The 27,616-nt window shown below is 43.4% G+C and overlaps 1 long non-coding RNA gene across 2 annotated transcripts; it reads left to right on the top strand.

The window, feature by feature from the left end:
* Positions 1–1,323: 1,323 nt before the first annotated feature.
* Positions 1,324–27,073, top strand: LOC147584896 (uncharacterized). Of its 2 annotated transcripts, XR_015239935.1 has the most exons (3): positions 1,324–1,450; positions 24,866–24,940; positions 26,930–27,073. It is a non-coding gene; the product is annotated as an uncharacterized LOC147584896 (long non-coding RNA). The 2 variants fall into 2 exon arrangements; XR_015239929.1 differs by lacking the exons at positions 24,866–24,940; positions 26,930–27,073 and adding an exon at positions 2,164–3,569.
* The last annotated feature ends 543 nt before the right edge of the window (positions 27,074–27,616 follow it).

The raw sequence follows: 27,616 nt of genomic DNA, 5'->3' as shown, positions 1-27,616 counted from the left end.
GGAAGGGCCATACCTGAGGTGATCCTCGACTGGGATAAAGAAAGGGGACAGCGATGCCAGGAAGGAATCATTTCACCAAAAAGGAAGCAAAAGAAGCAAAGCATGGGGACAGAAAAGGATGACTATGTTCAGCGAAGACCGATATAATGGGGATTTTACGTAGGAGAGCTCGATTGCAGCGTTCAGTTTATATAAGCAATAGGCGAGAGACGTCGGACTCCACCTTTGAACAACTTGCTGCGGGTAACCTTGCACTCATGCTGAGGCCAGGCTTCAGTTCTCCCCCTCACCCATAGACATAAGGAGATGTTTTCTAAGGTCCAATTCTACTTTAGTATTTTGGAGGAAAAAAGATGGGCATCAATTAGGGGTCTATCTGGCGGTGTAGGCAAGCCATAGAAGAGTCTGGAATGGTGCAGTGGGAAAAGAGAGAGGGGAAAGCTATGAGAGAAAGAAATGCACGTTGCCTGGAAACCACTGGATGTGGGAATCGTGGGCGACCAGGTTGTTGGATTTCAAGCCCATTTGCTTGGAGAAGGGGTGATGCACCAAGAGAAAGAAGGAAAGTGGCAGGTGCTGGTTTCGTGGCGAGGATGAACTCGGTCTCCGACCTGCCGACTCCGAGGTGTCGGACAAGTCCTGGTGGACACATCCCACAAGTTACAGAAAGACACTTCGGGAGGATGTGCGGGCTGAAGGAGAAGATTCAAGAGTCTACATGGCTGGGGGCGGTTCAGTGCTTTGGGATGGGTGAGAACACAGAGGGAAGAGGGAGGAAGGAAATGCTGTGAGCAGAGGGAGAGTTGGCAAAGGCAGGGGTCTGGGCGAAGTGGGTAGAAAAGCCAGGACAGTAGGGAGGAGCAGCCAGGGCTGCCTTGGGGATGCGGGCGAGCAGGGAGTTTGGAGGGGATGAGAAGAAACCCTAGAAAGTGAAGAGGGGTGGGCTACAGAAAGTCCCTTTCTATCTGACCTGGGTTCACTGATATTCAAGGCAAGCCAAGAGAAAGAGAGAGAAGGGAGGTCAGTGTTGTGAGATGTAGGAAAAGACACGTTTCGGAAACCTTCGAGAGAATTACTTGTTTTCATTTTATAATTTTCTACACACCTTCCCCCTCCTTTTTCTTGTTGCAAAGCTTGGGGGTGCTCCTGGTATCCCCCCTCCCCCGGCCGTGACCAAGGGCTCCACTAGGGTATGCTTTACCGGGGTCCGACTGGACGAGATTTGAAAGTGACACTAACTTGCTTTCCCCCCAGACAGACAGACCTAGAGTTCAATGCTGCCTGCGGGAGGGGGTCGGGCGCTTGGGAGAAGAAAGCCCCAAACTCAGCAAACCCAAAGGCAAACTTTGACCGCTTGACAACAAAACCCAACTGCTGATAAAAGTGTCCCAGGGTGTTTTCTTTTCCTTTCAGGGCTAAGACTCGGGAAACCACAGAACGAAGTCAAAAGGTGAGGGCGGCAAAGCCACCTGGCGCGGGCACCTGAGCAGGTTCCGTGTGGCCCCGCCACTGGGCGCGATTCAAGAGGCGCGGGTTTTGGTTTCTAAGCCTCTTGGCTCTGCGTCGGGTCCGGTAACCTGAGCCCTGTGTCTCCCCGCGGTGCCAGCGCGTGATCAGGAGGGCTCCTGGGCTAATGGTCCCCAGGTTTGGGTTTCAGGGGGTGGGGACTTCAGGCGGGGCGGCTTTGGCAGGCGGCCCAGATTTCTGGAATGTGTGTGCGCTGCCTGGTGGGCTGAGCAGTTTGGCATCAGGTTCCTGCCTGCGAACTCAGGAGAACAATAGGCATGTGGTTCCAGGGCTAATTAGCTGTGTGAAAGCCTCGGGGGCCCCAGCTCTTCTCCCGGATGGCTGTGTGCTTGGCTGGGCCCCCAATCTAGGGGCCACTGCCTCTGGGGAGCCTGCTTGAACACTCCCGGCTTTGGGGACCCGCAGGCAGAGCGGTGCCTGAGGAATTGGAGTCAGAGGGTGGGAATCAGACTTGGGACTCACGTTGGTGACATTAGATCAGGAAGTGGTCCTGTGCAAAGCCATCGTGTTCTCTTTGGCACGTTTACGTGCTCGCTCACGAATAGGTGTGGGTGGAGAGACTCGTTCCCTGTCCGGCCCCTGCCGTATTTGGCTGTGACCACCTCAGAGCACTGTGGTCATCTCATTTTCTTACAGAAGGAAAAGTGTTCTTCTCTATCATTCACCTTCAGCGTGTGTAATATCTCAGGGAGGCGTAGGCTGAAATGAAGGCCAGGCTGTGGAAGGCTCCAGGGGTCATGGGACACCAGCCAAATTCTTGGGGGAATGTACTGTCTGGATTAGTAGAATCTTGGGCTTGAGAGAGTCAAAAGGTCTTGAATACTCGACAGAAGAAACAAGTGTGAGTTTTCATTCAAGATCGTCTAACTCAACGTGGGACAATTCGGCTTGACATAAAGCTAAATTAAGAATGTTCGTGATTTAACAGAAATGTTTGTGACAGGGATCTTCCTGACAGGAGGACTTTTCCAGAGGCTGTGAAACCCGAGGAGAGCTTTAACTTACAGCTTTGAACGTGTTCATCGAGCTTAGCAAACGGGGGCCATCCTTATTCTCACGGTCAGCACCCTCTTTAGTCTGAATGGAGAACACGGGGAGAAGCCTCACAAAGTGTGAATGGAAGGAAAAGCGTTTCTTCATTACTTTCAACCCAAAACGCAACTGCTTTCCTCAGACAGTGCTCCTGCACCTGTCCGTCTTTCGGTAAGCGGCTCGGTCAAGATAGAACACTTGGGCCCCGCTTTAGACAGCCTCGGTGCGGCTGTGGTCGAGGAAACACACGACAATAGCTCCCCCACAGCTCTTCCAAATCCAAAAAGATTCTCACCTTTTTGTAAATTTTTTTTTATCTTTTACTTTTTTTTAACGTTTATTCATATCTTGAGAGACAGAGCGCGAGCAGGGGAGGGGCAGAGAGAGAGAGGGAGACAGAATCCGAAGCAGGCTCCGGGCTCTGAGCCGTTCAGCACAGAGCCCGACGCGGGGCTCGAACTCGCAGACCGTGAGATCATGACCTGAGCCGAAGTCGGACGCTCAGCTCACTGAACCACCCAGGCGCCCCCGATTCTTACTTTTTAAAGGGATGACAGACTCGGTGCCTGTTAATGCATCTGACAAGTTCCGCCCGGTGCTGACCGTGGCTGTTCTACCCGATAGCGAGGTGGCCATCGGATCTACGGCACGGGCACCAGGAGGCAGCGTGTTACAGAGGCAGCAGCTCGGGTCCCACCCAGGCTCCGCTCACACAGACTCTGCCTTTTGGCAAGATCCGCAGGGGATTTGCAAACTCCGGAGGACAGAATAAGCAGGTGCCGCTGTATCTCGAGTGGAAAATTCTCTCTTCTTTGTTCTCCTGTGAACTCTGCTCTCTCCCCTCACCCTTCTCCCGTGTCTCCCCCCGTTTAGACTGTTAATCCACAGAGGTGCACCGGACCACCCTTGGGACACCTAGACTTTTCTCTGTATGAAGCCCGTAAGGTGATTTGACAGCTGGAGACCTTCCTGTTAACAGCCATTATAATAAAACATTCCCCCAAACCAAATTCGACAATTATTAACATGTTTAAACAGAAAACGATGTTTACTAAGGCATTCTTCCTGAGGCTTAACATATCCTGTGAAGAGGGTGGGGTGGGGGTGAGGGGAACAGACGGAAAGGTTAGCTCTACCTGTAGTTCAAGGTAATGTCAGAGCTAGAGGTTTAAGTAAGAAAAAAAAAAACCACCCCCTCTTTCTTAGAAGCTGGAAACGGAGATCCTTTTACAGGTACAATCAGTCAAGGAAAAACCCGTGTTATTAAAGTGACTCGGTTCAAGTAACTGGAGGATGTGCTCAGTAGCCGCGGTTCCCCTAACTCGGTTCTGTGCCGAGTGCACCTGTGGAACACCTTTTTGTCAAGAATGTGAAAGCACTTGGATAGCGGGGGCTGGGGGGGACGGGGCCCCAGCTGCATTTCAGCTCCACGGCAGGTGGGACCCCGGGGGCTTTGTTGCCACCACCCTATTCTCGACGCCTGGCACAAAGCAGGTGCCCAATCAGTACCTCCTTGACGAAGGGTAGCAGTAACTTCCACTTGTGTCTGGGGCCAAAATACCCAAGTCCTTTTTTAAAGTTGATGTATTTATTTTGAGAGAGAGAGAGAGCGCGTGCAGAAGGGCCCGTGCAGAAGGGGCAGAGAAAGAGGGAGGGAGAGAGAATCCCATCCGGGCTCCGTGCTACTGCTGTGGAGCCCGACGCGGGGCTCGAACTCCCCAGCTGTGAGATCATGACCTGAGCTGAAGTCGGACGCTTAATGGACTGAGCCACCCAGGCGCCCCCGAAATACCCACATCTTTTAAGGATATGAAGGTTCCTAATTTGTAAGCCCTTGGAAGCATGTGCTTTCTGTTCCTGGCATGCCACCGACGTGCAGAGGTGATTTGCAGGTGTATGTGGACAGAGGAAATCTGGGACTCCCAGGCCTCAGGGGCGTCTACTTAAGCCCTGCACCCCACGTGGGGATGCTCCTCACAAGGCGGACTCCGCCGTTCGCCAAACGTGTGCCCACCGTTTACGAGGCGCGTGCCCCCCCGGGGCTGCACATGGCCCTCGGCGAGGAGATAAAATGCAGCTCTTCATGGTTCGATAGGAGAGGCACCCATTTAAGCAAATAGTGACACTACTTACTTCTTTAAAAACATATGACATTTCTACTCAGGAGCGCAGAGGAAGGGGTGCCCAGCTATTCCCAAGATGAGGGTGGGAAGGCACGGGTGGCTTCCCAGGCTCGATCCCGTCGTGGACGTGGCTTCTCGAGGATCGGACGATGTTCTCGGGGCAACAAGCGGTCGTTTCTTAAGGGTTTGCTGTGTGCCAGGCACGGCTCTGACTGTTTGGCACGTGCCAGTTCATTTAATCTTTGTAACCACTGCCAGTGTATTGTGCCCAGTCTGCAGATTGGGAAACCGAGGATTGAAAGGCAAGGTACAGGTGCGGCTGGTAAGTGACAGAGTAGGGAGCCGCTGTGGGCTGTGCGATGCCAGAGCCCTTGTTCTCCGGCACAAGGCTACACTCTTGTCCAGCAAGAAGAACAAGCTGCTGGCAGGAGGAAGAGGTGTGTCCAGACCTTCTATGGAGGAGTGAAGGAGCACGGCATGTTCTGGAAGTCATTTGGTGTGACCTCTGCACAGAGCTTGGAAGAGAAAGTAGGGGCTGGGCCGTGAGTTTAGACTTTAACCTTAGGACTCTTTTCTAGGTGATAGTTATGGAAGGATTTCCTTCTTGTTGTGGTTACATATGCGTAGCAGAAAATGTAACCATCTGAAGCATTTTTGTGTGTAGTTCGGTGGCATTCAGGGCCTTCACGTTGTTGTGCCACCCTCACCACCATCCGTCCCTGGGACGTGTTCACCTTCCCAAGCTGAAACTCTGTCCTCATTAACCAATAGCCCCCATGACCCCTCCCCTGGCCCTTGGCACCCACCATCCCACTTTTGGTCTCTATGGATTTGACTGGTCTAGAACCTCACGTAAGTGGGATCCCACAGCATTGTCCTTTTGTGACCGGCTGATTTCGCCTGGCATCACATCCTTAAGGCTCACCACGTGGTAACGTGTGTCAGAATTTCCTCCCCTTTCAAGGCCGAATGACATTCCACTGTAGGTGTAGACCACATTCTGTTTTATCCACTTGTCGGTTGGAGGGACACTTGGGTTGCTTCCCGCTTTTGGCTGTGGTGAATCGAGGGCTTTTAATCTGGGGAACGACAGAATCAGATTTCCATCTTGCAGGTAGGGAGGGGAAAATAAGCCTCTGGCTGCCAGTGCGAAGTTGACAAAGCCGAAGACCGCGTCCCCCTCACGTTTCCAGCTCCAGGCACAGTGCCCAGCGTGTAGTAATTACTCATTGAATGAATGAGTCCGTCTATGTTTTTTTTTTTAATAGCAGAAATCTCTATAAAAGGTGGAAAATCATCTTTACACTTCAAAATTGAGGTAAAGGAGAGGAAAAGAAGATATCGTAAAATGAGGTCCCTGAAAATACATTTAAGCCACCAAGCACTAGCTGCATGCTGGTTATTATCCTCATTATTTTCTCTATGTTTCTGGTGTCCCTGGCGAATTGCAGTTGAGGTCAAAGGCCAGCCTTCATCAGTATCACACAGCTTCACTACAGTGTTGCTGTTCTTTCTTCGCAGCTCCCGCAGCCCAGGTATCTGGGCAGCTATCCCGACTATTCAAGTGAGTTTATGTGAAGTATTTAGAAGCTCAATTTGCGTAGAGGGTGCCTCTTTCTCCAGCTTAAAAAGTACCTGTGTGTCTCCGGGGGATCTGTGTCCTAGTTTGCGTTCGTATTTTACTGGAGTGTAGACAGATTAGAAACCCTGACTCCATTAGGATATCGATTGTACGGTGACAAATTTCAAACACACGGATGTAGGGGAATAAAGAACACGGCGAGCGCTGACTCAGATTTGACGGTTGCCGCTTTGCTTAATGGATCCATTTATAAAATTCTGGATATTTAAAAAAAATATCTCTTCCGTCATTTCGTTTTACTCCGATGAACCTCAGATTGCGTCTCTAAAAAAGCATAATTTTCCTCCGTAATCACAATGCTACTTGCGTGCTTAAAAATTCGTATTGCTTGCATCACCAAGTTTTCTTGATTGACTCCAAAATGCTTTCTTACACTTGGTTGGTTCAGGGGAGGCCTGCAGGTGTTGGTTCGTTAGGGCTGCTTCAGCAGAATACCATTGAGCGGGTGGCTTACACGATAAACACTTCTCACGGGTCTGGAAGTCGGGAGGTCCGAGATCAAGGTGCTGCAAATTTGGTATCTGGGACCAGGGTCCTCTTCCTGGTTTGCAGACAGCAATCTGCCTTCTTGCTGTGTAATTAATGTGGCAGAGAGAAAGCTCTGGTCTCTCTGTTTTTCTAATAAGGGCACTAATCCCATCATGGGGGCCCTGTACTCATGACTTCATCTAAACTTAATTACTTCCCAAAGACTTCAGCTCCTACCACCCTGGGGATTAGGGCTGCAACACGTAAATTTGGGGTGGGGGGGCACAAATTGGCAGTCTGTAACGCCCCATGAATGTATCACCATTGCACCTATTTATAATGTCTCTTGAGACCCTTTTATTACAAAGCAGACCACTCGCCTTCACATCGTTGTTGCAGGAACCGGGTCATATGTCCTCTAGAATGTTCCACATTTGGGATTCGGCCATTGGTTTCCTTGTTCTGTCCTTGAACTTGGTCTTCTGCCTGCCATATTTCCTGTAAGAGGAGGTTACCTCTAGAGAATTGGTCAGGGTTAGCCTCCTCATTTTTGGCAAGAATATTTTACACGTGATTCTGTTGCTCTCTCTGGCCTACGTTGGGAGGCCCACAACATCTGGTCATCCCACCTCAGGGCTGCTAAGAATCATTACGGACTCAGAGTGATCTTTAAAAATATACAGTAAAAAATGGTTTTTCTTCTTACTCCAAAAGTAAGACATATTAATTGTAGAAGATTTACAACATAGAGATAAGCAAAAGAAATAAAACTGTCTTAAAATCCCAACCCTAGGTAACCGCCATCCACATTTTGATGTAGATCCTTCCAGTATTTCTTCATAATATGTATTATATCATAATCATCTCTTTCCACTTACTGTGGCTATCTTTTAAGGTACTGAAATATTCTTTTACAATGTCGTTGGCTGTCTAGTCCTTGTATATTGGAATCAGAATTTATTTAATTAACCCACCACTTTTGTAGAATTCGTGAAAATCGTGAATCTACCGTCCCAAAGCTCCTTCAGAAATGGCCCCAGACCCGTCTGAGAGCAAATGACTACTGCGTGTCTACCTGTTTTCTGGATGGCTGCCCCTCACTTCTGGGAGGGTTGGGGTGAGGTTAGAGGTGCTTAAGGGCAGGAGTGGGGGTGGGGGTGGGGGCTGGGTGCCATTTGAGAGTTTTCCTGAAGCGTTGAACTCTATCTTCTGTGTCTTACCAAATACCCTACCTTGTTCTGGCGTTAGAGACCCCCTTTCCAGTCTGATGGGCAGATTTCTTGCACTCGCCCCACCCCTGCTCCTCAAAATGTCGTCACTGACCAGTAGCATCAGCTTCTCAGAGCTTCTTGGAAATGCAGTCTCAGGCCCTGCCCTAGACGGGCTGAACCGGAACCTGCATTTTAACCAGCGCCCCGGGAGGGACGTGGGAGACTCACTGTTAGAAAGTGTTTCTACTCAATTAATGGCTGGAGAAGCTGGTGCAGTGCGCGATTCACGTGCCGAATTCAGCCATGGAAAAAATCTTCACAAGGGGCCAACTCAACTGGCTTTCTTTGTAAGGACGGAGGAAAAAGCCAGGGGTGCATTTTGGAGAGGTAAACCTGGCGGTGGCCAGGAGCCTGGGATTTGCTGTTCAGACTCAGTCTTGATAACTGTGTGATGTTAATAAGTTACAAGTGGCCCAATCTTGGCTTTCCACCCCAGTATAACAGACTATATTTCTTATTTCATAGGAATGGTCTGAGGTTTAAACTTTTTAAAAAAAGTTTATTTATTTATTTTTGACAGAAAGAGAGAGAGAGAGAGAGAGAGAGCACAAGCAGGGGAGGGGCGGAGAGAGAGGGAGGCATGGAATCTGAACCAGGCTCTAGGCTCTGAGCTGTCATCGCAGAGCCTGATGCAGGGCTTGAACTCACCAATCATGAGATCATGACCAGAGCTGAAGACAGACGCCCAACTGACTGAGCCACCCAAGTGCCCCTTGGGATGGTCTGAGGTTAAATAATACCATGGGCATGAAATACTTAGCACAGGGCCTGGCACATCCTAAGTGCTGAGTCAGCTATTTCATTCATGATCGGAAAATGCTGTTTTAGGAAGTGGCGTTGACAGCAAAGGTTAATTGGTAAATATCACTTTGGGGAATACCAAGATGCTGAACTTTTTCCTTCTAACTTCAGCGGTGAAAGAAGTCACCCACCAAGTTTAGCCGCTGGTCCCATGAACAGGAAGTGATAAACCATTTTAGGTTGAACGTCCATGTTGTGTTTGGAACAACTGCTCACTACATCCCATAAGCTGTCTTATTCTTTTACCCAATGAGAAGGAAAAAAAACCCCACAAAAAAACCCAAATTCCCTTCCCTCTTTTTGTAAAGGTCTTTCTCTTCAGTACAGGTTGAGGCTTAAATACGCTTTGATTCCAAAGAGACTGTATTTACAAAGAACCTTCATCTTTAAAAAGACCCGTCTAGTTCAATTCTGTAGCGTTCTAAGAGAGCAACTCAACAAAGAACGTTGCAATGAATCACACAGCGGACTATTCTTTTTGAAGTGAGTGAAATAAAACTACTACCAAATGCGGTGTGGACTTTTTCCAACCCCTAAAATAAATATTTGTAAAGCGAGCCTCACTGGCATGAAGGCCATGGTGATAGAGGATTGATCCATGATAACATGTTTCTTAAAGATGGATCTCCTGACAATTAGAGGTGGAATTCTTATCCTGGAATTGAGCCAGAATGAGTAAAATCCTTTTAGGAGTTAAGTACTCCCCTCTGTGAAGGAAACACACTCTCTTGGGGGGCACTACTTAGTTCCAGCGAAAGGCATTGACCCTGTTGCTGGTTGGAGAAATAAGTTTACCTTGTAGGAATCACCCCTAAATTCTTAGGATTCTTTTAAGTAGGCGAAGTGTCGTCCTAAATAATTTTACCTTCAGACAGCACGAGCTATCCTCGCTATCCCTGTAACTATTCTCATCCTAAGATACTTTCTTGCTTCCGGTCGCTCCTGAGAATCTGGTGTTCCCCTTGTGAATTCGTATTATCGAGTGGATTTGCTAAGTACCGTAGGATGAACTCTGTTCAGGGTCCACTCTGCCTACGGGTTTCCTGCGGTCACTGAGGGGACAAGGACAGTCTATGTCACCGTGGAGATGGCATTCCCAACCCGTAATCCGGGTTAATGAGCCTGATCCTGTGGCAGAATCAATAAATATGCACATTTCTAGAACATAGGTGTGGTTTATTTGTATATAATCGGTTGCAGAATTTATGTCCGTCAAAAGGCTTATCAGTAAGCTAAGCATAGTAACGTAACTAATTATACTTGTGTCCTACTTGGGTACTTTTATAGTTTCAAATATTATTAAGCCCACACAAACCCACAAAATGGGTATTTTTTCCATTCTTAGTTTACCATGATCACTGCTTCCTAATGATTTTGCGTCTTTTTAGAGTTTTCTGTGCCTGTGGGCCAAAGATTCAAACTAATCTGCTTATAGCAACATTCTGTTCTTTCACATCCTGTGAATCTCCTGCCACCCCTTCCTCCTGTGCCACCCAAAAAGACAGCACATATCCAATTAAACTCATTGTTTGATTTTCATTAGCGTTGTACACGTTTCTCCTAACTTGCTGACCCACGAGCCAATGTTTATTTCCTAGGAAAGGCTTGCGTTAGTCCTTCATTTCTCTTCTTCGAGTGAATATATTTTCAAAGTTAATTCGTGTTCTTCATTGTCACAAACTTAGAAATATTTAGAAAGGACTTTGTAAAAACATCTGCCTAACCCTCAGGTAAACAAGCGAGGAAAGGCTACACCGGACAGAATTTCTTTAGAGCCAAGTCTAATGCAAAATGTTGATGCTTCCTGCCTTTCTCCAGAGCCTGACTTACTAGAAGGTCCTGATTGTTGTTTAACTGGAACTTGGTCTGAGGAACCCTGAGGATAAATTGTCTTGTGAATATCACTCAGCCGCAGACATTTTTGCTTTGGGTTTTGTAGCGAAAGCCATGAGTTGGGGAAAGTCACCATTTCATTTTGAGGCTACCTACTCAAGGAACTAGACCACTTTAGCTCTGCTGGCTGTTCGGTTGCTGTGTTAGTGATAATCCTGCACGAACATGGTTCACCCCAAGGTCCTCTGGCATGATGGACCCTTTGCTCTTCACCATCCTACTTTCTGTCTCTATGGATCTGACTCCTCTACGGACCTCATAGAAGTGGAGTCACGCTGTCTGTCCTTCTGCGACAGGCTTGTTTCAGCCTGGCGTGATGTCCTTAAGCTTCATGTATGTTTAGGATGAGAGAAGATTTAAGGCTAAATTCCATTGTGTGTAAATTCTGTTTTTATGTGTTTACCACATTTTGTTCACTCATTCATCAGTAGGTAGACGCTTGGGTTGCTTCCCCCATTTGGCTTTCATGGACAGGGCTGCTAGGAACATGAGCGTGCAAATACATGTTCAGGTCCCTGCCTTCGCTTCTTTTAGGTATAGGCGCAGAAGTGTGATTCCTGGGATACGGCAATTACATTATTGTATTTTTGAGGAATCCTCTGTACTGTTCCCACAGCGGCTGCATCATTTTATATTCCCACCAACAGCGCACAAGGATTCCAATTTCTCCACAGACTTACCGACATTTTGTTTTCTGTATTTTTTTTTTTTGTTTGTTTCTTAAATACGATACCCTAGTAGGTGTGAGGTAGTGTCTCATTGTGGTTCTGACTTGCATTTTCCTAATGACTAGCGATGCTGAACATCCTTTCACGTACCCTTCGGCCCTTTGTATATCTTCTTCGGAGTAATGTCCTTTGTTCATTTTTGAATCAGGTTCTTTTCTTTTCTTTGCTTTTCTTTCTTTCTTTTTTTTTTTTTTTTTTTTTCAGTGGTTGGGTCCTTTGCTTTTGCAGACCCAAGAGAAAGTGAAGACAATTCCATCAGTCAGTCAATCAACATGTCTTACCTTAATGAGGGAGGCATTACATAGACTAAGTTGGTGCTAAATTCTGTTTAGTTATTTTTATTATTATTATTTTTAATCTTTATTTATTTTTGAGAGACACACACACAGAAACACACACAGAGAGAGAGAGAGAGAGAGAGAGAGAGAGAGAGAGAGGGAGGAACAGAGAAAGGAGACTTCAGGCTCCGAGCTGTCAGCACAGAGTCTGAGTTGGGGCTCGAACTCACAAACTGCAAGATCATGACCTGAGCCATTGTTGGACGCCCAACTGACTGAGCCACCCAAGTGCTCCTAAATTCTGTTTAGATGGCAACACTGATGGCTGCCTCCAGGTGACAGGACTTGGTATTTTCTCAGAGGCCAGCTACCTGGAATTTACCAAGGGACTTTGGGACTGCCAACTAGGTTGTGGGAAGCAAGGGAGCAAAAAAAACCCAAAAAACCCATAAATCAGCCAGGAAAGCTCGCTGATCAGAAAATCCCCTCTTCCCCTGGTACAACAGCCCCCTGGGTCCTAACTTCAGTCTTTAGATATGATCTAACCACTAGGAGGAAAGTAGGGTCCCTGGAACAAAACACATTTTGGCACTTATGGCTCTTCCAGATAAAAGCTTACATTTTTTTTTTTTTTTTAACATTTCTTTGAAACCAGGGACTTAACATGATTTAGGCTCGTGAAAAGCCATCGTTAACATGCACTCTTCTTCAACTACGACATGGACCTTTACTCCACACGCTCTCTAAACAGAGATAATTACCATGGTAACCACAGTGTCTCACGATCTCACACATACACTTGCACCTTTCTTAAAGAAACACAGAACACAACAATGTAGAATTAAAACAGTAAATCATTGGGATGTTTTTTATTTGTTGTTACATAGTTGTCAGAATTTAGAGAAGAGCTGGACATTGTCATCCGCTATCAATTGTACTTGGAAAAAGTAGACGTTTGGCCAGGCCCTTTGACATCTTGCCAGAAAATAAGGGCTTGTTTGTAACATTGTGTAAGCAGTGACCGATGGGTTTCTAGATTGTTATGGTCAGAAGACTTTCAAAGCAGAAATGTCATGAAGAACAGAAAGTACTGAGCAGTATAGATTTTTACATGACACATTCACTGGGCCCACTATCTTCAGTTAAATTACAGTTATGATTACCCTAAAGTTGGTAAAAGTTTGCGCAAACATGCTTTTTTTGGTAACATCTAATTTTATCTTTGGTTGTATTTGGAAACAGGCACAACAATTTTGTTGTGCCTTCAAGTCTTTCTCCCTCTCTCTCTCTCTCTCTTTTCTGGCTATGTAAACAAGTCTTTTATTGCCCTATGAATACTTGATGAGTGGTCAGCAGAATGAAACCCATATGAAGCTTTCATCAAGAGGCATCTCCAAGCAGCTTCTGACTAACTGCAGCCTCTGGGACACTGGGGACACAGCGAAGCCAAAGACCCATAGGCTGAAGATAAGTAAATTACAAACGCTTTTAGTAAGTCACCTTCCCTCAGTTTTGAATGTTTCACAATGTTCGTCTACGTATGAAGAGAAATATCTCTCCATAATTCCCCATGTGATGAGGGCTACTTTCCTTCTAGCTAATGGAATGTATCTCTGATTCGTCTATCGTTAACCGCTGTGTCTCTGGAATACCAATGTTTTGATGAGAGAGAAAAAGGACCCTCTTCTGTTTGATTGTTTTCTTTTAAATTAAAAGTAGCAATAAATCTAGCTCAACCAAAATAACTGCTGAACATTTCATATTAACACAGCAGTGAAGATGAACTTGGCCAGTGCATGATAAATGTTTCTCTGTGCTTAGATTGGAATGCCTCCAAACCCTTAAACTCCCACACCAATTTGGAAAGGCCTACCTGAGGTTTTTATATCCTTAGCCTGAAGATTCATTTTTCATTTAAAGATTGAGCTCCGAGGTTTCAAGGACAGCCACGCTATACTTCTGTAGAAAGTACACAGAGATAATGTTGGAATGAGAAACTTTTTTTTTTTTTAACCTGGTAAATACATTATTTGTCTTCCAAATCTAACTGCTGTGTGCTTTTCTGTGTTGTCTATAGTTTAATTATAAATCTATAAGCCTACGTTTCATAAATTAAGACACAAAGCAATTGGTGATCTCTTTAGTAAGTGCGTACCTACTATGCGGTGGCTTAAGAACAGATGTGACATGATTCTGATCCTTCCACTGCTATCTTGTTTAAGAAGGTGGTGCATGAAATGATGACATCAGACAGCCCACGTCTGAACCTGACCAGCCAGTTGAATGCTGTCTGCTTTCTTGTGCATAGGCTACAGTAGTCAGGGATGCTTTATGGAGGAGGTGAGACCTGAACAGGTGCATGAGCAATGGATCGAGTTGGGAGGCAGACCAACTGATGATGTGAAAGTGAAGCTGGTTGGTGGACCTCTGTTTGAAATAGTTATCACTTGTTTCACTTTGGGCTCAAAAGTGCCCCAGGTGCTAGATGGTGTGGAGATCTTGTCCTCAAGAGTTTTGCTCACTGTAGTTGGGGGGTGAAGTTGAGGGATGGCCAATTCAGACCCGGGAGATGAGCTCTTCCTCAAGTCTCACATTGGCTATGAACTTGCCCGCACTCCACCCTTGTTCAGCCTTCCTGTTTACTGGACAATTCCCCCTCACCCTCCGGTCTCACTTCACATGTTGCGTCTTTAGGGATACATTTTCTGACATGTCTGGAAAGGTAGAAATCAACTCCCCTCTTATAAGTGTTCATAATCCCTTGTATTTTCATTTGTAGCTGTGGTCACAGCCTATTTATTTATTTTTTTATAAATAATTTATAAAAAAATTTATTTTTATTTTTTTCTATTATTTTTTCTATTATTTTATTCTATTTATTTTTATTTTTTATTTTTAAAAATTTACATCCAAATTAGTTAGCATAGAGTGCCACAATGATTTCAGGAGTAGATTCCTTAGTGTCCCTTACCCATTTAGCCCATCCCCCCTCCCACAGCCCCTCTCATAACCCTCAGTTTGTTCTCCATATTTATGAGTCTCTTCTGTTTTGTCCCCCTCCCTGTTTTTATATTACTTTTGTTTCCCTTCCCTTATGTTTGTGTGTTTTGTCTCTTAAAGTCCTCATATGAGTGAAGTCATATGATTTTTGCCTTTCTCTGACTGACTAACTTCACTTAACATAATACCCTCCAGTTCCATCCATGTAGCTGCAAATGGCAAGATTTCACTCTTTTTGATTGCTGAGTAATACTCCATTGTATATATATCCCACATCTTCTTTATCCATTCATCCATCAATGGAAATTTGGGCTCTTTCCTTACTTTGGCTATTGTCGATAGTGCTGCTATAAACATAGGGGTGCATGTGTCCCTTCAAAACAGCACACCTGTATCCCTTGGGTAAATACCTAGTAATGCAATTGCTGGGTCGTAGGGTTGTTTGGCTTTTAGCTTTTTGAGGAACCTCCATCCTGTTTTCCAGAGTGGCTGCACCAGCTTGCGTTCCCACCAACAATGCAAAAGAGATCCTCTTTCTCCACATCCTCGCCAACATCTGTTGTTTCCTGAGTTGTCACTGTTAGCCATTCTGACAGGTGTGAGGTGGTATCTCATTGTGGTTTTGATTTGTATTTCCCTGATGATGAGTAATATTTATTTATTTATTTACTTATTTATTCATTCATTCATTCAAATTGAGGTATAGTTGGCATATAACATTACATTAGTTTCAGGTGCACTAACTACATCATGATTTGAAATTGTGTTATGAAACTGTCACCACAGTAAGTCTAGTTACCATTGTCACTACACATAGTCACAGCTTTTGTTTTTTCCTTATCTAAAAAAAGTGTTTTTAAAGTTTATTTACTTTGAGACAGTGAGAGAGAGTATACGAGCAAGGGAGGGGCAGAGAGAGAGGGAGAGAGAGAGAATCCCGAGCAGATTCCACACATCAGTGAGAAGCCTGACGGGGGAGGCTCAAACTCATGAACCGTGAGATCATGACCTGAGTTGAAACCAAGAGTCGGACGCTTAACCAACTGAGCCACCTTTTTTCCTTGTAGTACGCTCTTTTGAGATCGACTGAACCACTTTCAAATATGAAACACCGTATTATTAACGATAGTCATCATGCTATACGTCCTCGCGACTTGTTTATTTTACAACTGGAAGTTTGTACCTTTTGACCCCCTTCACCCATTTTCCCACGCCCTTCACAACTACATTTTGGTTTGTGTGATTATTTAATTGTCTATGTAACCCCTGTTAGTCCTGAGCTCCATGAGGCCAGAGACTGCTGTCCGGCGTCGTGAGCCTTACATTTCGAGTGCTAGCATCTAGGACCTAGTACTTGGCATATAGTAGGAGATCAACGAATATTTGACGAATACGTACTGTTGGAGAAAACAGGTGGATTCCTAGTGGATGCTGTCCATGTGTGGGTTAAGCTCTTCCTAATTCTCATACTCATCACCTACCCAGACTCCTTGGGGGTCACCTTTATCCACCTTTCATGTTGTTGTGACTCCCCATAGGCTCCTCAGTGCTTTCGTTGTTTGTGCTTTTGCCCTTTTCCATGAAAACAGTTGCTCATGCCGCAGGAGTAAGCCCCCCAAATACAAAGCTGATCATGCTCCTCTCCACTGAAGGTGAAAACATCCTCCTCCCACGTGGTGAGCTGCTACCGGCTCCACCCCGAGCGCCTGACCCTGTCCCCTCACACCCTCTACAGCGCCTCCTGAGCTCTCTGAGGTGTCTCACACTCCTCTGATTTTCACATGCGATCCTTCCAGGCAGGAATACCTTTGCCCCCTGTCTTTTATCTGGAAAAGTCATACTCATTCTCAAGACCCAACCCAAATAGTTCCCTCCATGAAGACTTCTCTCTAATCAGCTCGATGGCTCTTCCATTCCTGTGGTTTCTTCAACCATGCCTAGTCGTTCTACTTTTCGCTCTTGCCACACTGTGCCGTAATTACTACCCTACGTGTCTATCTCACTTGCTAGGTGGAGTTTCTGGAGGCACAGAGCATGCCAGTCACGTAATCACTCCCATTTTGTCCCTATCACTGAATACAGTGTCTGTCACAATAAATATTTTGAATGAACGAATGGATGAAAGGAAGTTTTTTTAATGGTCTTATCCACATCTTAGGAACTGACTAATCTTTCTTTACAGGAGTATAAGCTCCTCTCTAAAATTATATCCCAAGCTTTTGGAGGCAGAAACAGTTTCTTACATTCTCCTCATGTATCACTTCGTGCTAATCGCACATAATAAGAATGCACTATTTGCTGATTGATTGAACACTTGAGAGCCATTCCTTTTAACATCTGTTTTGGTGCATACAAAAATAATTCTGGCTTATAATAATATTGTTAGAAAAATATCAGGAAATATAATTTCTCACATCAACTTGTAGAAAATGTCACTTTATTTATTTACTTGTTTATTTATAAAGTTTATTTATTTGTTTTGAAACAGAGAGAGAGTGAACACAAACAGGGGAGGAGTAGAGACAGAAAGAATTCCAAGCAGGCTCCGCACCATCAGCACAGAGCTAGACATGGGACTCGAACTCTCAAACTGTTGAGATCCTGATCTGAGCCAACGGAGCCACCCAGGTGCCCCAGAAAATGTCATTTTAAATGATACATCTCCAATTCTCCTTTTGAGAGTTTGCTTCTTGAAAGAAGCGAATGTAATGTACAACGTTACAACTGAAGGTTTTGAAAGTTTTATTTTTGAAAATATTTTATTCCAATTAATAAAATTTCCTATGCAAGTTCATGATTTTTTTTTTTTCTAGAACATGAATTAGAGATTTAGTAACAGATCATTGTAATGAACTTTGAGAGTTCATGTTTTGCAATTCGGAATGGTTAAGTATATTTGATAAAGGCACCTATCACTGAGAGTCCAAAAAAAAAATGCATTAAGAATCCTTAGAGTGGGAACCGAGTTGAGCGGGGATTGTGGGAAACTGCTTAGACCAGTGGTCCCGAGTGTGATCCCAGACCAGCAACATCAGTATTGCCTCTATTCTGGTTAGAAATGCACATTCTCAGGTCCCATCTTGGATCTACTGAGTCAAGAATGCTGGGGGTGAGGTCCAGCAACCTGAGTTTTAAAAACCCTCCAGGAGATTATGGTGCATTCTAGAGTTTGAAAACTACAGCTTTGGTCAAACTTTTCCCCAATTCAGTGACCTTCCTTCCTTCCTTCCTTTCTTTTCTTTCTATCTTAAATTTTCTTAAATGTTTATTTTTCAGAGAGAGAGAGAGAGAGTGTGAGCAAGGGAGGGGCAGAGAGAGAGAGGGAGGCATAGAATCTGAAGCAGGCTCCAGGCTCTGAGCTGTCAGTGCAGAGCCTGGTGTGGGGCTCGAAGTCACCACACGAGAGGTCATGACCTGAGCTGAAGTCAAACCCTTAACTGACAGAGCCACCCAGGTGCCCCGAATGACTTCCCTTTCTTAACAGAAGGCCATTCAACCTCTGCTTGGCTTCTTCCATTAGGTGGAGACCTTATCTCCCAATGAGGAAGCACATCATACTTTGGAACTGGTAAAACATTCTTTTAGTTTTGATTGGTAAAATATTCTGCCGACTTCCTTGTAACTTCCATTCTCTGAGCTATGGTGTACTTTCTGGAGCTCTCTAAACTAAAAAAATTGCTCTCCACGGCACTGCCCAAAGCGTCCGTGCCCCATTCTGCATCCGTTCCCGGGGGAAACACTCCTCAGTCTGCCCGGCAATCCACATAGGTCATCTATCCGTCATGCCCCCGATGTAGTTCTGCTTGTCCCGATTCTCACTGGCATCCTAGATTTGGGCCGAACAGATCGGACAGTGTTTCTATCCACGTGGTTGAAAAACATGTTCGGGGGCGCCTGGGTGGCGTAGTCGGTTAAGCATCCGACTTCAGCCAGGTCACGATCTCGCGGTCCGTGAGTTCGAGCCCCGCGTCGGGCTCTGGGCTGATGGCTCAGAGCCTGGAGCCTGTTTCCGATTCTGTGTCTCCCTCTCTCTCTGACCCTCCCCCATTCATGCTCTGTCTCTCTCTGTCCCAAAAATAAATAAACGTTAAAAAAAAAAAAAAAAAAAAAAAAAAGAAAAACATGTTCGTTGTTTTGGTCCACCGTGTTATAATTTTGAGGCACATTGCTCTTCAAGTAAAACAGAAACGGACAGGGGAAAAACCATTCTATGTTTCTTTGACATGAGCTGCAGTTATTGGTACTTGGGCGTTTGCCTTCTGGTACTGTTTTATTTTTCAAGGTAGTTTTGCTTTTATTAAAGTATCGTTTGCAGAGTGGGTTTATTCATTTCTAAATCTTTAATGGGAAGGTGAGAGAAAATCACCACGTGGACAGATTTAGAAAGCAAAGTCATTGCCATGGGAATTTCCTTCCCATTTTCAAATTGGCCGTGCTTGCTTTTTTAAAAAAAATTTTTTTTTTCAACGTTTATTTATTTTTGGGACAGAGAGAGACAGAGCGTGAACGGGGGAGGGGCAGAGAGAGAGGGAGACACAGAATCTGAAACAGGCTCCAGGCTCTGAGCCATCAGCCCAGAGCCCAACGCGGGGCTCGAACTCCCGGACCGCGAGATCGTGACCTGGCTGAAGTCGGACGCTCAACCGACTGCGCCACCCAGGCGCCCCGGCCGTGCTTGCTTTTAAGCTTCTTGGGATATACAATTAAGTTTATTGACCTTAATAAATTCCACTGTAGGTATACATTAAGTTACAAGATGGGGAGAAATATTCAAATAGAATGATTTAAAAAAATATTTCACTTCTCCCATTATCTTTGAACGTTTTCCCGCTACTTTGCTTATGCTTTAAAACAAATGGGCTCCTTTTTGTATTTCTAGTTCACATATACATATGAATATATTGCTTTTTTAAGCTTTATGGAAGTATAATTGACAAATGAAGTTTTAATATATTTAAAGTGTAAGGGGTGCCTGGGTAGCTCAGTTGGTTGAGCATCCGACTTTGGCTCAGGTCATGATCTCACGGTCCGTGGGTTGGAGCCCAGCGTTGGGCTCTGTGCTGACAGCTCAGAACCCGGAACCTGCTTCAGATTCTGTGTCTCCCTCTCTCTCTGACCCTCCCCCACTCTCGCTTTGTCTCACTCTGTCTCTCAAAAATAAATGTAAAAAATAATTTCTAAAAACAAATAAAGTGTAAAATATAACAATTTGACATAGGTACGCATTGTGAAAGAATTTCCACCATGGAGTTAATTAGCATACCTATCACCTCACACATTTATTTATTAAAAATTTTTTTTAATGTTTTTATTTATTTTTGAGACAGAGGGAGACAGAGCATGAGCGGGAGAGGGGCAGAGAGAGACAGAGACAGCATCTGAAGCAGGCTCCAGGCTCTGAGCTGTCAGTACAGAGCCCGACGCGGGGCTCAGACTCACAGACTTTGAGATCACGACCTGAGCTGAAGTCGGACGCTTAACCGACTGAGCCACGCAGGCGCCCCACATCTATTTATTTTTACTGTTATTTTTTTGGTGAGAAGACTTAAGTTTTACTCTCTTAGAACATTTTGATTACACAATGCAGTGTTATCAACTGTAGTCACCATGTTACACACTAGATCCTCGGATCTTACCCATCTTGTAACTGAAAGTTGGAACACTTTTCCAGCCTCTATCTATTTCCCAGCCCTCAGACCCTGGCAACCACCATTCTAGTCTGTTGCTATCCATCGGGCTTTTTCTCCTCTCTCTCTCTCTGAAAGATTCCACATACAAACGACACCGTGCAGGATTTGTCCTCCTCTGTCCGGCTTATTTCAATTTGCGTAGGTTCATCAATTGTTTTCACGGATGGCAGGATTTCTGTCTTTTTCATAGCTGAATAGTATTTCATTGTGTGCATATACCACATCATTTTTATCCTTTTTTTTTTTTTTTTTTTTTGGTGGACGCTTAGGTTGTTTTCATGTCTTAGCTAGTGTGATGCTGTTGCAGTAGAGTGAGAGCCTAGGTTGCTTTCGGATAGCTGCTTTCATTCCTTTTGATACATACCCAGAAGTAGGATTGCCAGATAAGAAGGTAGTTCTATTTTTAATTTTTGAAGGAAATTCCTTACTGATTCCCAGGGCAGCTGCACCAATGTACCTTTCTGTCAACAGTGTGTAAGGATTCTCTTTTCTCCACATCCTTTCCATTACTTTTTACCTCTTGTATTTTAATTTTTTAAAAATGTTTTTGGTAATAGACATCCTAACAGGTGTGAAATGATATCTAATTGTGATTTTGATTTTATTTCCCTGATGATTAAAGTGATGTTGAGCATTTTTTTCATGTACCTGTGGCCATTTGTATGTTTTCTTTGGAGGAATGTCTGTTCCTGTCCTTCGTCCATTTTTATTTTTGTTTTTTAAAGTTTATTTATTTATTTTGAGAGAGACAGAGACAGCATGAGTGGGGAGGGGCAGGCAGAGAAGGGGAGAGAGAGAATCCCAAGCAGGCTCCCCACTGTCAGTGCAAAGCCTGATGGGGGGCTCAAACTCATGAACTGTGAGACCATGACCTGAGCCAAAAGCAAGAGTTGGATGCTCAACCGACTAAACCACCCAGGTGACACTTTTCCCTATTTTTAAATTGAATATTGTTTTGCTCTTGAGTTATGTGAGTTCCTTGTATATTTTATATATTAACCCCTTACCAGATATGTGATTTGCAAACATGTTCTTCCAGTTGGTAGGCTGCCTTTTCATTTTGTTGACGGTTCCCTTTATTGCATAGAAGCTTCTTAGTTTGGTCTAGTCTCATTTGTTTACTTTTGCTTTTGTTACCTTTACTTTTGGTGTCAAATCCAAAAAATTATTGTCAAAACCAGTGTCAAGGGGCTTACCTCCTATGTATTCTTCTAAGAGTTTTATGGCTGCAGGTCTTAAGTTCAAGTCTTTGAACCATTTGGAATTGGTTTTTGTGTAGAATAAGGTAAGAGTAAAGTTTCATTGTTTTGCATATGGATATCCGGTGTTCCCAACAGTCTCTTTATTAAAGAGATTATCCTTTTCCTCACTGTAGAGTCTTGGATCCTTTATCATGAATTAATTGATATATGCATGAGTTTTTTTTCTGGGCTCTCTCTTCTGTTCCATTAATCTACACATCTGTAATATTGTTTGACATCAGAAAGTGTGATGCCTCAAGCTTTGTTTTTCTTTCTCAAGATTCCTTTGGTTATTTGGAGTCTTTTGCTGTTCCATACAAATGTTAGGATTGGTCTTTTTATTTCTGTGAAAGATGTCATTGGAATTTTGATAGGGATTGAATTGAATCTGTAGATTGCTTTGGGTAGTATGGACATTCTAACAGTATCAGTTCTTCTGATCCATGAGCATGGGATGTCTTTCCATTTATTTTTGTCCACTTCAGTTTCTTTCATCAGTGTCTTATCGTTTTCAGTGTATAGATCTTTTACATCACCAGTTACATTTATTCTTCTTGGTGCAATTATAAATTGGATAGTTTTAATTTCCCTTTCTGATAGTTCATTATTAGTGTACAAAAAAGCAACTTATTTTTGTATATTGATTTTGTGTCATGAAAATGTACTGAATTTGTTTATTAGTTCTAACAGTTTTTTTGGTGAAGTCTTTGGATTTTTCTAAAGACCAAAGTTTTCACCTGTAACCAGAGGCAATTTTATTTCTTCTTTTCCTCTTTGGATGCTTTTTGAAAAAATTTTCTTTTTCATGCCTAATTCTTCTGGCTAAGACTTCCAGAACAAAAGTGTAATAAAAGTGGCAAGTGTCTTGTTCCTGATTGTAGAGGAAAGATTTCAGCGTTTCATTGAGTATGGTGTTAATTGTGGGCTTGGCATAGATGCCTTTATTATGTTGCAGTACATTCCTTCTATACCTACTTTGTTGGAGGTTTTTTTTTTTTTATCATGAAAGGGTTTGAAATTTGTCATATCTTTTTTTCTGCATCTACACAGATGGTCATGTGTTTTTCATCCTTCTCTTTGTTAATGTGGTATATCATATTGATGTATTTGTGTATGTTGATTCATTTTTGAATTCCAGGAATAAATACCACTTAATAGTGGTGTATGATCCTTTCAGTGTATTGTTGCATTTGGTTTGCTAATATTTTCTTGAGATTATCTACATTTATGTTCATCAGGAATATTGGCTTATAATTTTCTTTTCTTGCAGTGTCCTTGTTTGGCTTTGATATCATGGTAATGCTGGCCTCAGAAAATGAGTTTGGAAGTTTTCCTTCCTCTTCTATTTTTTGGATGAGTTTGAGAAAGATTGGTATTAATTCTAAATTAGATGTTTGGTGAAATTCACCAATGAAACCATCTGGTCGGGACTTTTGTTCATTGGGAATTTTTTGGTTATTGATTCAACCTCCTTACTAGTAATTAGTCTGTTCAGATTTTCTATGTCTTCATGATTCTGTCTTGGTAGGTTGTATGTTCCTAAGAATGCATCCATTTCTTTTAGGTTGACCAATTGTTGGCTTATAATTGTTCATTGTACATATTTTTGGATGGCAGTTTTTATCTTTCAGCACTTTGAACACATCATGGCACTCCCTTCTGGCTTGGGAGGTTTTTGCCTAAATATCTGCTAATAGTTTTATGAGGGTTTCCTTGTATGTATCAAGTTGCTTTTCTCTTGCTACTTTTAAGATTCTCTTTGTCTTTAACTTTTGACAAGTTAATTGTAATGTGTCTTGGTGTGGATGTCTTTAGATTTATCTCATTTGGAACTTTCTGAGCTTTCTAGATCTGGATGTCTGTTTAGGTTAAGGAGGTTTTCAGCCATTATTTCTTTGAACAAATTTTTGTTTGTTATTTATAAATATTTTTAATATTTTGAAATTCTCACTTTGTTCATGCACTGCTCTCCTCACTGGGCAATCATCTTTATGACCATTATTGGAATTCTTTATCAGATAATGCACTTATATCCATTTCATTAAGATTGGTTTCTGGAAATTGATCTTGGCCTTTTGTTTGGAATGTATTTCCCTGTTTCTTCATTTTCCTTGACACTCTGTGTTGGTTTTTCTGCATTAGATGAAACAGCCACGTCCCCCGTCTTGACAGACTGGTCTCATATAGGAGATCAACCTTGTCAGCCTGGTAATAAGCTCCTTGTTGTCTCTCAAACCTTTGTGATTATCAACACCATCATCATTGTTCCCAGTAACTCCCAGTAGTTGAGAATGTTCTAAGGCCCATCAGTGTCCCAAAGGGGAGTCACAGTTGGCACCTAGGTGCAGGCTTATTAGGTAGGAGCATCTCCCTCTGGCTACAGCTGGGAGATTGCAGATTTAAATTTCTTTCAGGGAGAAACTGGGAGATGGGCACTTTTGCCTACTCCCTCTGCACTGAGCCTGGGTATATAGCCACTGGCAGGGGTGGGGCAATTCTGTGCCCATTTAAAAACTGCTTTTTTTTTGTTTGATATAGTCTTGTGGAACTCATGAATGCAAAGCTCATTAGCTATCAGAGTTGGTTGTTAGGGGGGGGGCCTATCCTACCCAGGACAGCTATAAAGGCTGGAATTCCAGACATGTATGCAACCTCTTTCCCGAGGGATGTTGGTGTTGGTTTTATTGTTGGAGTGAGTTGGAGAAAGAAGATGGTGGAAGTGTCCACTGGCTTCCCTGGGTTCTAGGAAGATGTGTGCTCTAGATGTGTGCTAATTAGGAGCCAGGCTCTAAGATAGCAGCTTGTCAACATGTAGTCAAGCCCCTTCCAAGCAGGCATTTTTGCCTGCTTCTTCTGCACTGAGTCTTGGGGGGGATAGTTATGGGGATTGTTAAGACTACTCCTTTGCTACAGTCTAGTGGGACTTACGGATGCAAGCCCGACTGGCTTTCAGAGCTAGATGTTTCGGCAGCCTGTCCACGGGGTGAGAACCTTAAAAGCTGGGGCACTAGATAATATGGCCCAAACCCTTTGCTCCGCAGGGAGCTGCTGGGGATTGGAGATTCTGTGCTGATTTCATGGCATTCTGCCAGGAAAGGGGTTTATGGCGAGAATGTGTCTCAGTCTTCTCTATGCATTTTGATACAGGCATTTTTCTCATTCACCCAACAGGTAGGAGTCACCACGGATTTCTCTGAGACAATCGCTCCATGGGTAGCTACATATTTGGTGCACCTCCGGGAGCTGGTAAGTTTATGTTTTGAACCTGGTTGAAGCACTATGCGATTTCCCTTAGTGTATCTGATATTGTTGTTTTGGGCTCATTTGTTCCAGTCTATTGAGATCTTCTAAATCTCGACTCTGCTATACAACGTATCGCCTACTGGCTTGAGAATTGTGTTTTCTGTTTCCTTTTCTCCTTCTTCTTCTTCTTTTTAAATAGAAATGTCCACCAAGTCAAGCCCATGAGCTAACACTTGAGCATATCACTGGGAATTCAAATCGACCTGACTGTGTTAATTGAAAGTCTTTGGCAATTCAATCAGAAATCTACAAAGCTTTATTTTTAATTTTCTAATTTTTATTCCTACCCACAAAAAATACTACAAGAGACTTGCTAAATACCGGATTGAAATTAAGAAACCGAGTGTCTATGGCATACTTCTGCTTCACCACTAGCTGCTCTGACAATCTTAGCCAATAAGTAGCAGTGGGGATCATTGTCAAAGTGCGCTCTTAGTGAATCAGTGCTGATTCTCAGTGATAAGAGCCTCCTTTTGAAAGTGTTTACAGGCCTACATTTAATAATTTATTCAAGGATTTTTCTGGAGATTGACATTCGCTCTTGAATTATAATTTTTTGCCATTTTCCTTTAGCCTTTTCCCTCGTGTTTGGAAGGCAGGACATTTCTCGTTTCTCATTTTTTCACATTCTCTGTTGAAATACAATGGCTCTGTAGTATCACATTTAAAAAAATATTTATTTGTTTTGAGAGAGAGAGAGAGGGTGTGTGAGTTTGCGTGCAAGTGGGGGTGGGGCAGAGAAAGGAAGAGAAAGAGAGGGAGACAGAGAATCCCAAGCACTGACAGTGAACAGCCTGGCAAGCTAACCTTGAAATCATGACCTGAGCCGAAATCAAGGCTGCTTAACTGACTGAACCACCCAGGTGCGCCTATATTTGCACATTCTTTTAGTATTTTTTTTTTTTAACGCTTATTTATTTTTGAGACAGAGAGAGACAGAGCATGAGCAGGGGAGGGGCAGAGAGAGGGAGACACAGAATCTGAAACAGGCTCCAGGCTCTGAGCTGTCAGCACAGAGCCCGACGCGGGGCTCGAACTCACAGACCGCGAGATCATGACCTGAGCCGAAGTCGGTGGCTTAACCGACTGAGCCACCCAGGCGCCCCTCTTTTAGTATTTTGAATGTGATCCATTTGGACTTAGAGACCTAAATTCATCTAAGTGATGAGGTTATTTCTAACTATTGGTATTTATTTTGGCTTTTAGTTCCTTGAGGCATTTTTATTTTGCTTTTTCAATTTTAAGACCCTCCTCTATGAGGGTTCAGAAACTTATCTGTTTTACTCATTATTATTCCATGGTGCCCATAACAGGCTCTTACTAGACACTTGTTAAATAAATGAATGAAAATTAAATCATACACAGACTCTTGTTACTAGACTTGTAACCCAATGAAGACTGTTACAGGTATGGATCACTTGTAATTCTCAGCTCAAACATGTATTATTTTGTTTTTTTTTTTTGTTTTTGTTTTTCTATTGTTTTGTTTTTACTTGCTTTAAAATAAATTGGTTCACATAAAAATCCTGTTAATGCCTTAAAATGCAAACTTTACTTCTAAACCAAATTTATTTTCATTTACAATATTGTTAAATGTTTATTTCCAGTAAGAATATCATCATTAAACACGTTCTCAAGGTTTGTAGTTTTTTCCCTTATAAAATCTGGATCTGTGACATAAAAAAATTCATCAGAATGATTATAATATGCTTCTAATCATGTGTCTCTTAGTCACTGGCATTCAACAAGAAGAATGATCTGTATCATCATGAAATCAGATGCTTTGTTCAATCAGATATGTGTTCATTCTTTGCTTATATGAATGGGCGATAACCTTTGTTTTTCATAGATCAAGAATGTCACTTTGATTCAGTTATTTACAATAATACCTTTTTTTTTTATTAGCACCTGCATCCTTAAACCGGTGGCAAGATGGAAAACACAGACGTCACAGATTGAAATGCAAGAGAATCTATACTTAGAAGACTTAAAGATTTGCACCTGGAAAACAAAACAAAACAAAACAAATGACTGTCTTGCATAGTCAGATAAAATAAAAGAGAATTACAGATGTTACTTGTGACACTGATGCTTTCCCCAAGGATGCCTGGGGGTACGGTGGGGTAGGATGGAGACTCATCTAGAATGAGTCCTACAAAATATTGATGGGGGAATACATTTCAGATTTTCTTTTATCTCATTTCATTAAAAAGGAATAAAAACACTTTTCTTTCAAAGTATTGATTCTACAGCCTGGGCCAGTGGGTGAACTATGTATTAGGCAAGGTGAGTGACAACACAACCACAATCTGGAAACGGGAACATTGAGAAGAGGGCAAGAGGGTCAAGCTGTGGGGATAAAGAAAAAAAAAAAGAAGTGAGAATAAACTGAATACATAAATTTCACATCAGAATATGAGGGTGAGGGAGAAGGGAAGCCAGGAAGAAGGAAGAGAGCGAATGAGCCGGAATGGCCTGCGTTCAGTAGACGCAGCTCGAGCCCTAGCGCTCAGAAAAGTTGGTGGTTGAGTCTGTCGCATATAGACATCAGGTTCCCTTCCAGCCACTCCTAGGAGCCAACCTCCACCTGAAATACACCAGAGTCGGGGACGCAGGGGC

This window comes from Puma concolor, chromosome A1 (genome assembly GCF_028749965.1).
Source record: "Puma concolor isolate L17-30 chromosome A1, mPumCon1.1.hap2, whole genome shotgun sequence".
In the NCBI taxonomy this organism is placed as follows: domain Eukaryota; kingdom Metazoa; phylum Chordata; class Mammalia; order Carnivora; family Felidae; genus Puma; species Puma concolor.
The sequence above is the reverse complement of the archived record's forward strand: the minus strand, read 5'-3'. Positions and strand labels throughout refer to the sequence as shown.